We start from the raw sequence: 12,074 nt of genomic DNA on the forward strand, positions 1-12,074 counted from the left end.
ACAGCTATTGCAAGTACTTCCAGTACTATATTGAACAGAAGTGGTGAGAGTGGGCATCCTTGTCTTGTCCCTGATCTTAGAGAAAGGGCGGTTAGTTTTTCCCCAGTGAGGATAATGCTTGCCATTGGTCTGTGGTAGATGGCTTTGACGATCTTGAGGAAGTCTCCTTCAAAGCCTATTTTGGTGAGAGTTTTCATCATAAATGAGTGCTGGATCTTGTCAAGTGCTTTATCTGCATTTATTGATGTGTTCATATGGTTTTTATCTTTTCTTTCATTGATATGATGGATTATGTTGATTGATTTCCGAATGTCAAACCATCCTTGCATCCCCAGGATGAATCCCACTTGGTCGTGGTATATGATCTTTTTGATGAGTTGTTGGATTCTATTTGCTAGTATTTTGTTGAGGAATTTTGCATCTGTGTTCATCAGGGATACTAGCCTATAGTTTTCTTTGTTAGTGGTGTCTTTGTTTGCTTTTTGTATTAGGGAGATATGTGCCTCATAGAAACTGTTTGGGAGACTTCCTGTTTCTTTAATTTCCTGGAAAAGCTTGAGAAGAATTGGCTACTGGTTCTCTTTAAAAGTTTTAAAGAATTTACTACTGAATCCACCTGTACCTGGGCTTTTGTTTTTGGGAAAACTTTTGATTATAGTTTTAATTTCCTTGATATTAATGGGTCTATTCAGGTATTCCAAGTCTTTTTGGTTCATTCTTGTGAGACTTGTGGAACCAGGAATTTATCCACTTCTAGTTTCTCTTGTTTCATGGCATACAGACTTTCAAAGCAGTCTCTGATGATCTTTTGTATGTCATTGGTTTCTGTTTTGACGTCCCACTTTTTTTATTGATTCGATTTATTAGGGTTTCTCTCTTCCTTTGTGAGTCTTGCTAGTAGTTTATTAATTTTGTTTATTTTCTCAAAGAACCAGCTCTTTGTTTCATTGATCTTTTGGATTGTTTTTCGGGTTTCCATGTCATTAATTTCTGCTCTAAGTTTTGCTATTTCTTTCCTTCTGCCTGGTTTGGGCTCTTTTTGTCGATCTTTTACTAAAATCTAGAGCTGTGATGTCAAGTCATTTAAGTGGGTTCTTTCCTCCTTCCTGAGGAATGCTTGCAGCACTATAAATTTTCCCCTTAACTTGGCTTTAGCTGCATCCAATAAGTTCTGGTAGCTCATGAACTCATGTCTTCATTCTCATTGGTTTCCAAGTATCTTTTGATTTCATCTTTGATTTCTTTCCTGAGCCATTTGTTATTCAACATTGAGTTGTTTAGTTTCCAGGTGTTTGATTTGGTGCTCTGAGTCTGTGCATGATTAACTCCTATCTTTAGTGCATCGTGGTCTAGAAAGATAGTTGATACAATTTCTATCTTCCTGATTCTTTTGAGGTGCGCTTTGTAACCCAGCATGTGTTCTGTTTTGGAAAATGTTCCATTTACACTGGAGTAAAGTGTGTATATATATTTTTGGAGTGTAAATCCCTGTATTGATCTATTAGTCTTCTCCCTTCTATTTATTCCTTCAAATCCAGTGTTTCCTTGTTCAGTTTTATTCTTGTTGATCTATTAGGCTTGATAAGGCAGTGTTGAAGTCTCTGATTACTATTGTGTTGCTAGCAATGTCCTCCTTAAAATCTGTTAGCAGTTGTTTTAAGTTTTAGCTGATCCCTCATTAGGTATGAATACATTTAGGAATGTGATTTCTTCTTGTTGTACATATCCATTAAGTAGTAAAAAATGGTCTCCGCTCTCCCTTCTAATCTTTTTCAACATGAAATCTATGTTGTCGAATACTAGTATGGCCACCTCAGCATTTTTGAGGGAGTTGTTTGCTTGCAGAATTGTTTTCCATCCTTTGACTTTGAGTCGGTGTTTGTTCTGACTGTTCAGATGTGTTTCGTGTAGGCAATAGAATGCTGGTTTCAGTTTCTGAATCCATTTTGCCACTCTGTGTTTCTTAATTGGTTCATTTAGACCATTGATATTTGAGAGATAATTGTCCTGGGGTTTTGTGCCATCTTTCTGTGGGATTTGTCGAGCTTGTAGGGATTTTTCTTGTCTTACAATAGCCCATGTAGTCCTTCTTTTAGGTTTGGTTTTGAGTCTATGAAGTTCCTTAGCTGTTGTTTATCTACAAAATGGTGTATAGTTCCTTCCAGTTTGAGTGAAAATTTAGCCAGATATAGTATTCTTGGTGAGGCATTCATTTTATTTGTTTTTTTCATTATGTCCATAGTCTTCAGGCTTGGAGGGCTTCCTCTGATAGGTGTGCTGTGAATCTAAGGGGTTCTCCTTTGTATGTGATTTCCTTCTTTGACCTTGTTGCTTGCATATTGTGTCTCTATCTGTGGCATCTCTATCTCCATCATTTTGACTATGATGTGCCTTGGAGTCTTTTTATTAGGGTCTTTTTTAGCTGGCACCATTCTGGCTCCTTGGATCTATATGCCTGCATTCTCTAACTCTGGGAACTTTACAGCAATGATTTCTTTAACTAGCTTTTTCATTGGGGTTGCCTTCCTGTCCTTCTGGTACTCCGATGATTCTAATGTTGTTCTTCTTGGAATCATCCCCCAGGTCTCTGATCCACCTTAGAGCTATTTTGAGGTCTTTTACCATTGTTTGTTGTTGCCTGGACAATTTCTGCAGCTCATCTTCCAGCTCACTAATTCTGTTTTCAGCTGTAGCCATTCTACTGTTGAGGGCACCCACTGAGTTTTTTATTTCATCTAGCGAAACTTTTATTAGTGATACTTCTGATCGTAGCTTTCTTATTTCTGCTCTCATTTCTTCCTGTATTTTGTTGGCTGTCCGTTCCACTGTTTCTTCAATGTCCTTCTTTAATTTACTGGATGTCTGCTCCATTGTTTCTTTGAGTTTTTTGAACATCCTCAGCATTTCATCTCGGAATTCTTTATTGGAGAGATCGTATTTGTGGGCAACCCCTGTTGAGGCTTTTGGACTCTTTTCTTCATCCTCTCCTTGTAGTGTAGATTTGCACTGTTTCTTCATGTTGTTGTGGTTGTATGGAGATAGACTTTCTCCATACAATCTAGTTCACCAGGACTGTTCCCTCTTACTGCGGGAAATTATTCTGGATGGGCTCAATCGATTGTGGTTACTTTTCTCCCCTTCCAGGACACGTCCTTCCTCTCAGGCATCTCTCTGTGACTTATGATAGGCATCTAGTGATGCTTAGGAGGATATGTTCTTTTATGTTGGGCTTGTAAAGCTTCTTGTGTACACTGGTCTTTTGATGAAATTGGAGTAGGCCAGTGGACTATTGTCCTATTGTGTTTGAGGTGGCCAGAACGTTTTGCACAGAATTAGGTGATGAAGGTTGGGAAGTGAGTCCAGAGCGCTGGGAAGGCCACGCCCACTTTTCGGAGGCCACGCCCCTACAGTTGAGACCACATCCCCAGCCCTCTCAGGTGCTAGTCCCAGGGGCCACGGACCTCCAGAGAAGACCTGTGGCTTTGGCTAGGTGGGCAGGCATTTGGGCAGAACTTGGGCAGGTGATCCTACCGGCACAGTCCAGCTTCCCCATGGAGGTTGTGGCGCACAGCATGGGACGGGGCACGCAGGGCAGCGGGTGCAGACCATCGAAACTGCAGAGAAGACCAGCGGTGGTGGCTAGGTGAGTGGGCGATTGGTGGGAACTCGGGCAGGTGCTCCTGAAGAGAACATCAGCCAGGGGTAGGTGGGCTTTTTCTCCATTTTTAATGAATTACTGCATTGCCATGAATCTCCCCCCTTGGTGCAGCTTTTGCTGTACCCCATAGATTATGGTAGTTTATGTCTTCATTCTCATTAGTTTCAAGGAATCTTTTTATTTCTTTATTGATTTCCTCTTCCAACTATTTGTTTTTTGGCTTTGTTTTGTTCAGCTTCAAAGCGTTGGAAGTTTTTCCCATGTTCGTTTTGTGATTAATTTCTACTTTTATGGCATTGTAGTCTGAGGAGGTACTGGGCTGTGTTGCCGTGTGTGTGTGTGTGTGTGTGTGTGTGTGAGAGAGAGAGAGAGAGAGAGAGAGAGAGAGAGAGATCCAATTATTTTGAGAAGAGTCTTTTTTTTAGTGTTGGAATTGTGTGCTGAAAATTACTGGGTGTCTTATACTGAAGACCTTCTGAAAGTTTTATTTTTTATTAAAAATAGCATATACAAATGCTTCTGCCACCATTAAAGCAAAGAAACAGAACAAAAATACTGAGATTCCTAGAGAAATCATTTGACTTTGCAATAATAAAAAAGAGACTTTTATTCCCTATTTAATAAAATGACATTCTAAGAGGAATCTCTAGGTTGATCACAAAGGAAGGATCACTGGTTCTCTGAGTCGCAAAGGAATCCAGTCTTTGCTATCCAACACTCCATTATTCATCAGCCTGAACTGGCAGGAGAGTAGGCAGTTCTTTGGAGAAAATGAGAAAAACTGGTGGTGGGTGGCAGAATGAGAAGTGATAAAGAGGAAACAACAACAAAAAATTCCGATCTGAAGTCTGAGTTGTTTAGACTACCTCAGAGCAACATGCCGGACAATTAATATTTGAAGGTGGCTGAGCAATGTTATCTGGAACTAACAAAAAACACTTTGTTAGTTCTTTATTTGTGGGGTCATTCTCCTGAACAAGCTCTTAAAAAATTAAGTGTCTCATTGTTGGTGCCCTCCATGGCCCCACCTCCCTTCCAGTCAGGGTTTAACCTTCAGAGGCCCAGGAAGAAAAATCATCAGGAAGAACGTATTCCTAGGAAGACAGCTCCTGGAGACCTCCTTCCGGGGACCCTCCCCATTCCTCTTTCCCAACTTCAGGGGACTGCTCACTGGACCTGCAGAATGAAAAGTACAGTCCCACAATGCACATGGTGGGCATGAATTTCTACAAGTCTGACACCAACACTCGGTAAAAGAGCTTCTCTTTCCAGTCTCAGAGTGTCTTGTTTCTCTTAGGAAAGGGAACAAAAGAACAATTTGTTCACCTGCCACATGTGGCAGCAGTCAAGACCCTAATGCAAAGACCCCGAAAAACCTCTCTCTTATCTATAAGAGGAGGTTCAGAAAATAACCTATCTACCCTAAGCATGGATAGTTTCAAGGAAGTGTGGAGAATCACTATGCACAATATAATCGTTTCACATGAATTTATTGAGCACCTAAGTTCTGGTCAGGTAGGTAGTAGGAGTCTTGCTAGATGAGAAACAAGGAGACAGAGAAGTAGAGAAGTAAAATAACCCACTAAGGTCACCAGGGATTTTGGCTCTCAGCACTCTTATTCTGGATTCTGATCTCAACAGGGTGGGGTGGGGGGGAAGAACAATAGTCATGGGATCATTATGTGGACATTAATGAAAGATATAAGAATAATGTCAGCCTGGATATAGTAAGATCAAGGGAAATAACGGTATGCAAATATTTTGTCCTGTTTAGTAGGGTATTTGATGATGATTATTATAGACAGTGTTTTCATTTCTGTAGTCCCATTTATTTTAGCCCTTGTTTTCTCTGACAACGGAGACCAGTCAGTGAAGCTACCTTTGAAGTCAAGATCATGGAAAATCATGTCTAAGTTTCCTTCTACGTATTTTACTGCTTTGGGTGTCAATCAAGGTTTTTAATCTATTTTGAATTAACTTTGTGTATGTGGTGAAATCGTGGTCCAGTTTCTTTCTTTGTTTTCTTTTGCTTTCTTTTTCTTTTCTTGCAAATGATAAACCAGTTTTCCCAGCATTTCTTGGTAAGGAGACTTTTGTTTCTTTCTGCTTTTGCATTTGGCCCTAGAGAATTTTGTCTTTTTAAAAGTATAAGTGAAAGAACGATTTTGGAGCTTTAATATTGTGGTTTTATGTACCTTAAAATAATTTCACTTCATGGGGCTGGAGCAATAGCACAGCGGGTAGGGCGTTTGCCTTGCACGCGGCCAACCCGGGTTCTAATCCCAACATCCCATATGGTCCCCTGAGCACCGCCAGGGGTAATTCCTGAGTGAAGAGCCAGGAGTAACTCCTGTGCATTACCGGGTGTGACCCCAAAACAAAACAAAACAAAACAAAATAAAAATTTCACTTTAATTTATAAGTTACACAAGTGGGGTGGGGGTTGGGGAGGTGGGGGGTGGGGGATGTATACTGTGATTCTTGGAGGTGGAATATGTGCACTGGTGAAGGGATGGGTATTCAAGCATTGTATAACTGGGACTTAAACCTGAAAGTTTTGTAACTTTCCACATGGTGATTCAATAAAATAATAAATTAAAAAAATTAAAAAAGAAAAAAAAGAAAAAGAAAAAGAGAAAAATTTCACTTCACTTCACTTGTCATCCTGTTGATCCTCAATTTGCTCTAGTGGGCGCCAGTAATGTTTCCATTTGTCCCTGTCGCGTGCTAGTGTAGCCCAATGATATCTGCTTGCTCCAGGAACAGAAAGAGCCTCAAATCGTCCATTCAGGGATTTGACAAAGAAATCTGACCATCTAGTTGGTGGGTGGCCACGTGGTCTTCAGACGTCCTGTGGAATCCAGTCGGTAACAGCTCTAGTCCAGCGGTCATCTCTGAATTGCATTACATGACCAGCCCATCTGATTTTTGATACCTTTTTGAAATGAGACAGCGTCCCTGATTCTTGACCGTCGACGGAGGTCAGAACTCCGGATTCCTTCTCTCACTTGAGTGAGATGTGATACTCCTAGCATAGCTCTTTCAATTCCTCTTTGGGATACCCGAGTAAGCATTCTCATCCTGTTTGCGTAGGGCCCAGGTCTCTGAGGCATATGTTAGTGCAGGAAGAACGGTGGAATCGAAAAGATGTGCCCGGAGTCGGAGGTTCTTTGTCCTCTTAACCACTTCTTTGACACTCTTGAAGGCATTCCAAGCTGCTCTCTTCCTCCTGTGCAGTTCTGGCGCCAAGTTGTTCCTCATGTTGATTTCTCGACCCAGGTACACATAGCTGCTGCATTCGGAGATGTTTGTTCCATTGAGAGCAAATGGAGCTTCAGGGACTAGTTCGTTTTTTATGAGCATTGTCTTGTTGAAATTCAGCTGCAATATGCCCTTTCCACACTCGTGGTGGAAGTCGACCAGCATTTGTGTCACTTGGCTAATGTTTGGCGTTATGAGAATGATGTCATCAGTGAAGCAGAGGTGGTGTAACTGCTGACCGTCTATCTTCACTCCCATTCCTTACCATTCCAGTCATCACATAATGTTCTCGAGGGTGGCACTGAAGAGTTCCGGTGAAATGGTATCACCCTGCCACACCCCTCTCTTTACATCAATGATTACTTCCTTGTAGAATGGTGAGATCCTGGTGGTGAATCCACAATACAGCAATCAATACAGGATTTTGATATACTGAGTTTGAACGCCCTGTTTGGGTAGGGCTTCGATGACCACTTCAGTCTCAATGAAATCGAAAGCCTTCTTTAAGTCGATGAACAGAGCAGCATCTTGAACTCTTGTGAAACTTCAATGACTTTGGTTACTGTGTGGATATGGTCTATCATGCTGAATTCCCTTTGGAAGCCGGCTTGCTCGCATGATTGTCCTTCGTCTAGTGTTCTGCCTATTCTATTCAGGATGACACGAGTGAATAACTTGTAGACGACAGACAGCAGGCAGATTAGGCGATAGTTGCTGATGTCATGGATCAGAATGACATCTTGTACAACAGGATGGTCCTACTGGTTTTCCATTAGGACGGAACCTTGCATTCAGACAGGTAGCGTGAATGCTGTGAGCTGAGCCAGTGTATTGATGAGTACTGGTGGAAGATTCTTCCGGTGTTCGGGTCTGACCTTGTCCCGACCAGGTGCTGTACGTGTCTTTACCGACAAAATGGCATGTTGGATTTCGGAAGGGAGGACGTTGGGAATGACACATCCATCCTGCGGAATTTGGTATGTGGGCAGGTGGACACGGCTGTCAAAGAGATCCGAGTAGAAGTCATGAATAATCCTCTCCATTGCCTTTCTGGAAGATGTGATAGATCCATCAGGACGTTGGAGGGCAGTCATCTTGGTATTGTAGTTGGTGAAGGATAGGCGGGCATTGTGAATACTTTTCCCGGCTTCTGTTGCATCGGCCAACACTGCTGCTCTTCTCTCTTTGAGGTCTTCCTTTATCGCATCTCTGCACAGCTTTGTGAGCTTGGATGTTAGCTTGTGGTCGCCTGAGGCTCTTGCCAAAGCACGTTGATGGATGAGCTCGAGAGTTTCTGAAGACAGGCGTCTGTTTGTGCCTTTCTCACTCTCGGCATTCTTCGCACAGTCATGGAGGTGCTAAACCAGTTGGTCATATTCCTCATCGACGTTGTCAAGGATGGCATCTTCCCATGTTGCCACAATATTGCCAAAGAGCTCCCAGTTGGTGGTCATTCTGGGAGTTGCCTTCTTAGTCTTAAACTTTACAGTCCTTTCTCCCCGCTCTGTGAAGTAGAATTTTGCATGAAGGAGACGGTGGTCCAATTCCTTTTGGAATTTTGGGACAACAGCGACATCAATCAGGCAAAAGCGTTGATTGAATATGATGTGGTCAATTTTGTTGTGGAACTGTCCACCAGGAGACTCCCATGTCCAGCATTTAGATTTGGCCTTCTGGAACTGTGAGTTACTATGGATGGTCTTGGTCTACATGATGAATTCAGACAGTGTCTCACCCTGATCATTCCATTCTAGGTCATGGGTCCCAATGTGGAGTTCTTCGGGAGACCTTCTTGGACTTATCTTGGCATTAAACTCATCTTGTAGAAGGTGTGCTCTTCTTTATAGAACCTTTCCAGTTTCATGTAGAATCTCCCAATTTCTTCTTCATTGTAGTTGGAAGTTGGTGTGTAGACGACAAGATAGAAACTGCAGGCAGTGAGCCACATGTATTCAAGCGTAATCGTCTGATTCGGGTTGTTAGGCATTCATCCACTACCCAGCCACTGCCACGCTCCAGGCCGCTCTTTGGACACTTGGGCCGAACCTCACACACAAGGGAAGCCCACAAAACCAGGCAAGCAGAACTTTGCGACCTTGAACTCTAGGCTCAATGAGACCTGGAAACAAGATCCTCTGTCTACCTCCTCCTATCCCCGGCATCTGAGAGAGGGATCAAACACAGACGCCCCACCCTACCCAAGCCAGTCATATTCCTCATCGACTTTGTCAAGGATGGCATCTTCCCATGTTGCCACAATATTGCCAAAGAGCTCCCAGTTGGTGGTCATTCTGGGAGTTGCCTTCTTAGTCTTAAACTTTACAGTCCTTTCTCCCCGCTCTGTGAAGTAGAATTTTGCATGAAGGAGACGGCTGGCTGACCCCCACTACATCCACTACCCAGCCACCGCCATGCTCCAGGCTACTCTCCGACCGCAAACGTCTGCACAACACACCATAAGACACTTAATACCCATTATTCCCGCACCATATTTGATAGGGTTCAAATATGTGTGAGCCATGGTAACACCTCTAAGGGCGATTGGAGGCCACCCTAAAAGCCTCTGTCCCTCTCTGAGAGCCCGGCAAGCTACCGAGAATATCCCAACTTCACAGCAGAGCCTAGCAAGCTACCCGTGGCGTATTCAATATGCCAACAACAGTAACAACAATTGACCTTATTCACTTGACACCTAAAGAGCCCCCAAGATGGCAGCGTTAAGAAAGATGAGCAATGAGAGGCTGAAAAAAATCTCAGGGACTAAGTAGACTGCCAAAACGAAGAAAGACTAAAATGATTGTACTTTCAACACATGTACACTGACATCAGAAGCATCCATCGAGGACCTGATGGTGCAAGTGCAGATCAAGTACAACATCATTGGTCTGACTGAAATGAGAAGACATCAATCACATCACGCCATTTTCGACAATGGAGAAGAATTGTTCCTCGGAACATGCAACAACAGAGGTGTCGGTGGTGTCCATGTCCTTGTCAACACGAACTTGGCCATGAGCATTGATTCATTCGAAAAATAATTTAAAAATAAAAAAATGAACAAACCTGAGACTCTGACCAGAGCTGAGGTTACAAAACAGGGAGTGGGGGAGGGAGTGAAGAATAGTAGGGAAGGAGAAGGCAGACAAGGAGGGGTCTAGAGGAACAGGAGCAATAGTACAGTGGGTAGGCATTTGCCTTGAATGCAGCTGACCCAGCTTCGATTCCCAGCACCCCATATGTTCCTATGAGCACCTCCAAGAATGATCCCTGAGCACAGAGGCAGAGGCACACACCCTGAGCACTGCCTGGTGTGGCTCATAAAGCTTCCCTCTCCCCACAAAGGAAAGAAAATAATTAAAGAATATCGGGATAGTGGTGAAGGGATCTTGGCACTTTGGTAGTGTTTGTGGTGCCTAACATGTAAACCTACAGTATCCACATCAGCACTATTGTAAATCACAGTACCTAAAAAATTATTATTTTAAATAAATCCATCGTGGGAGGAAACATGGGGACTGAAATTTGTAACAAGGAATAAATGACTTTCTGGACAAGAATTGAGGAGAAAGGACGCAGCCACAGGCAGTCATGGCTTGGGCTGAGAGAGATGCTCGGACGGCTGAATGCTCCCTTGGTCTTCCAGTGTCATGGTGTAGGCAGAGTTGTGGCTTGAACTCCAGCTCTGCTGATTACTGGCTGTGTGATTTTGAGGAACCCCATGACCACTTGGGGCCTCAGCCTTTCACCACAAAAGGACTAGAAGAACACAAAACAGTAGTGTAAGGATTATATTGCTCAGAAATTTACACTTATAACAGTAGTGTAAGGATTCTCTTGCTCAGTAGTCATTTGTACACACTTCCTCCCAAGTCTACCTTTAGTGATGTCCGGTTGCTAACATGGTGGGAATATTTGCATTATGACAATTGCCAAATGTAAATCAGGGCTTCTCTTACCTCATGTCTGGACATGTAGTTATTAAACACATGTTAACCCAAAGAAGTTGAGAGTATCATGAGAATTTGCCCAAGGGCCTACTAATTAAGAGATTCTGGAATAAGTGGGTCAGAGTTGACAGTGTGTCAGAAGCAAGCCTCCTAGAGCTCCCCAGATTGGGTGCATCTCTGCTCCAAACCTGCTGTGTCTTCTTGGTATGTGAATAAGGCCCAATTAACTGGTAAGAATTTGTGAGGGGAGACTCTTGGACTTTAACTCTGAGAATTTAATATCTTGAACAAAGAAGATTTTAAATTTGGAAATAAGTTATTTTTTCGTGAGCTTAGCAACATTGTTCAGCATTAGAATCTCCTACTGTAGTTGGATTTATTGTGTACTTTTCTGGTTTGCTCTTTGGAAGTACGTGTGTAGGTCCAGTCTCAGTGGGATGAGTAAGAGAGAAAGAACATTTGACCTGAGTTGCAATATGTATTTGAAGTAAATGTGGGTAAAATTTATAGAGTTAGTGCTCTAAAAGAAGGCAGAAACTCCTTATCCAGTACTGCCCAGGGCACTGGGTGATATGGGGGAGCATAGGAAGATGGGTTCAGAATGACTTAAAACAAGCTACTGCCCCTAGAGGCGTCATCATGTCCTCAGGGATCCTGAGTCTTGGCTTTATAAGCACTGTTGATGTGTGGTGGAAAACCCTTATCATTTCTGCTGTGTCATACAACCAGGTGGATGTTGATTTAACAAATTCATACATAGTGTCTACTTGTGAGCTAAGCATTGTTCTAAGCATCTAACAAATCCTAAGCGTGTAACATATCCTTAACCCGTGTTATAAACCTATGAGCTACGCACCAATTAACTATTAGTCATTGACCAGATGGGATGGAGGCTAAGTGACTTCCCTCATAAGGATTAGAATGAGGGTTTGAATTCAGATTACAGTTTAAATTCACACCACAGCATTAGAGTTTGTACCGTACCACGAAACTCAGACACCTATGGGATTGGTTTCCACAGAAAGGGTTTTGATGGCTTTTCCTGAAATGTCTAGAGTAAACTTGTCCCAATGCATGTCACATTGGTATGCGAAGCTAAGACCAATCAATGCTCTGGAGCCCCAAGAGAAACTATTGCCATAACTTAATGAATCCTGATTACCTAGATTTAGGGACATTTACAGAAATATTTTTTTATGGACAAAATC

Source organism: Sorex araneus, chromosome 1 (genome assembly GCF_027595985.1).
Source record: "Sorex araneus isolate mSorAra2 chromosome 1, mSorAra2.pri, whole genome shotgun sequence".
Taxonomy (NCBI): domain Eukaryota; kingdom Metazoa; phylum Chordata; class Mammalia; order Eulipotyphla; family Soricidae; genus Sorex; species Sorex araneus.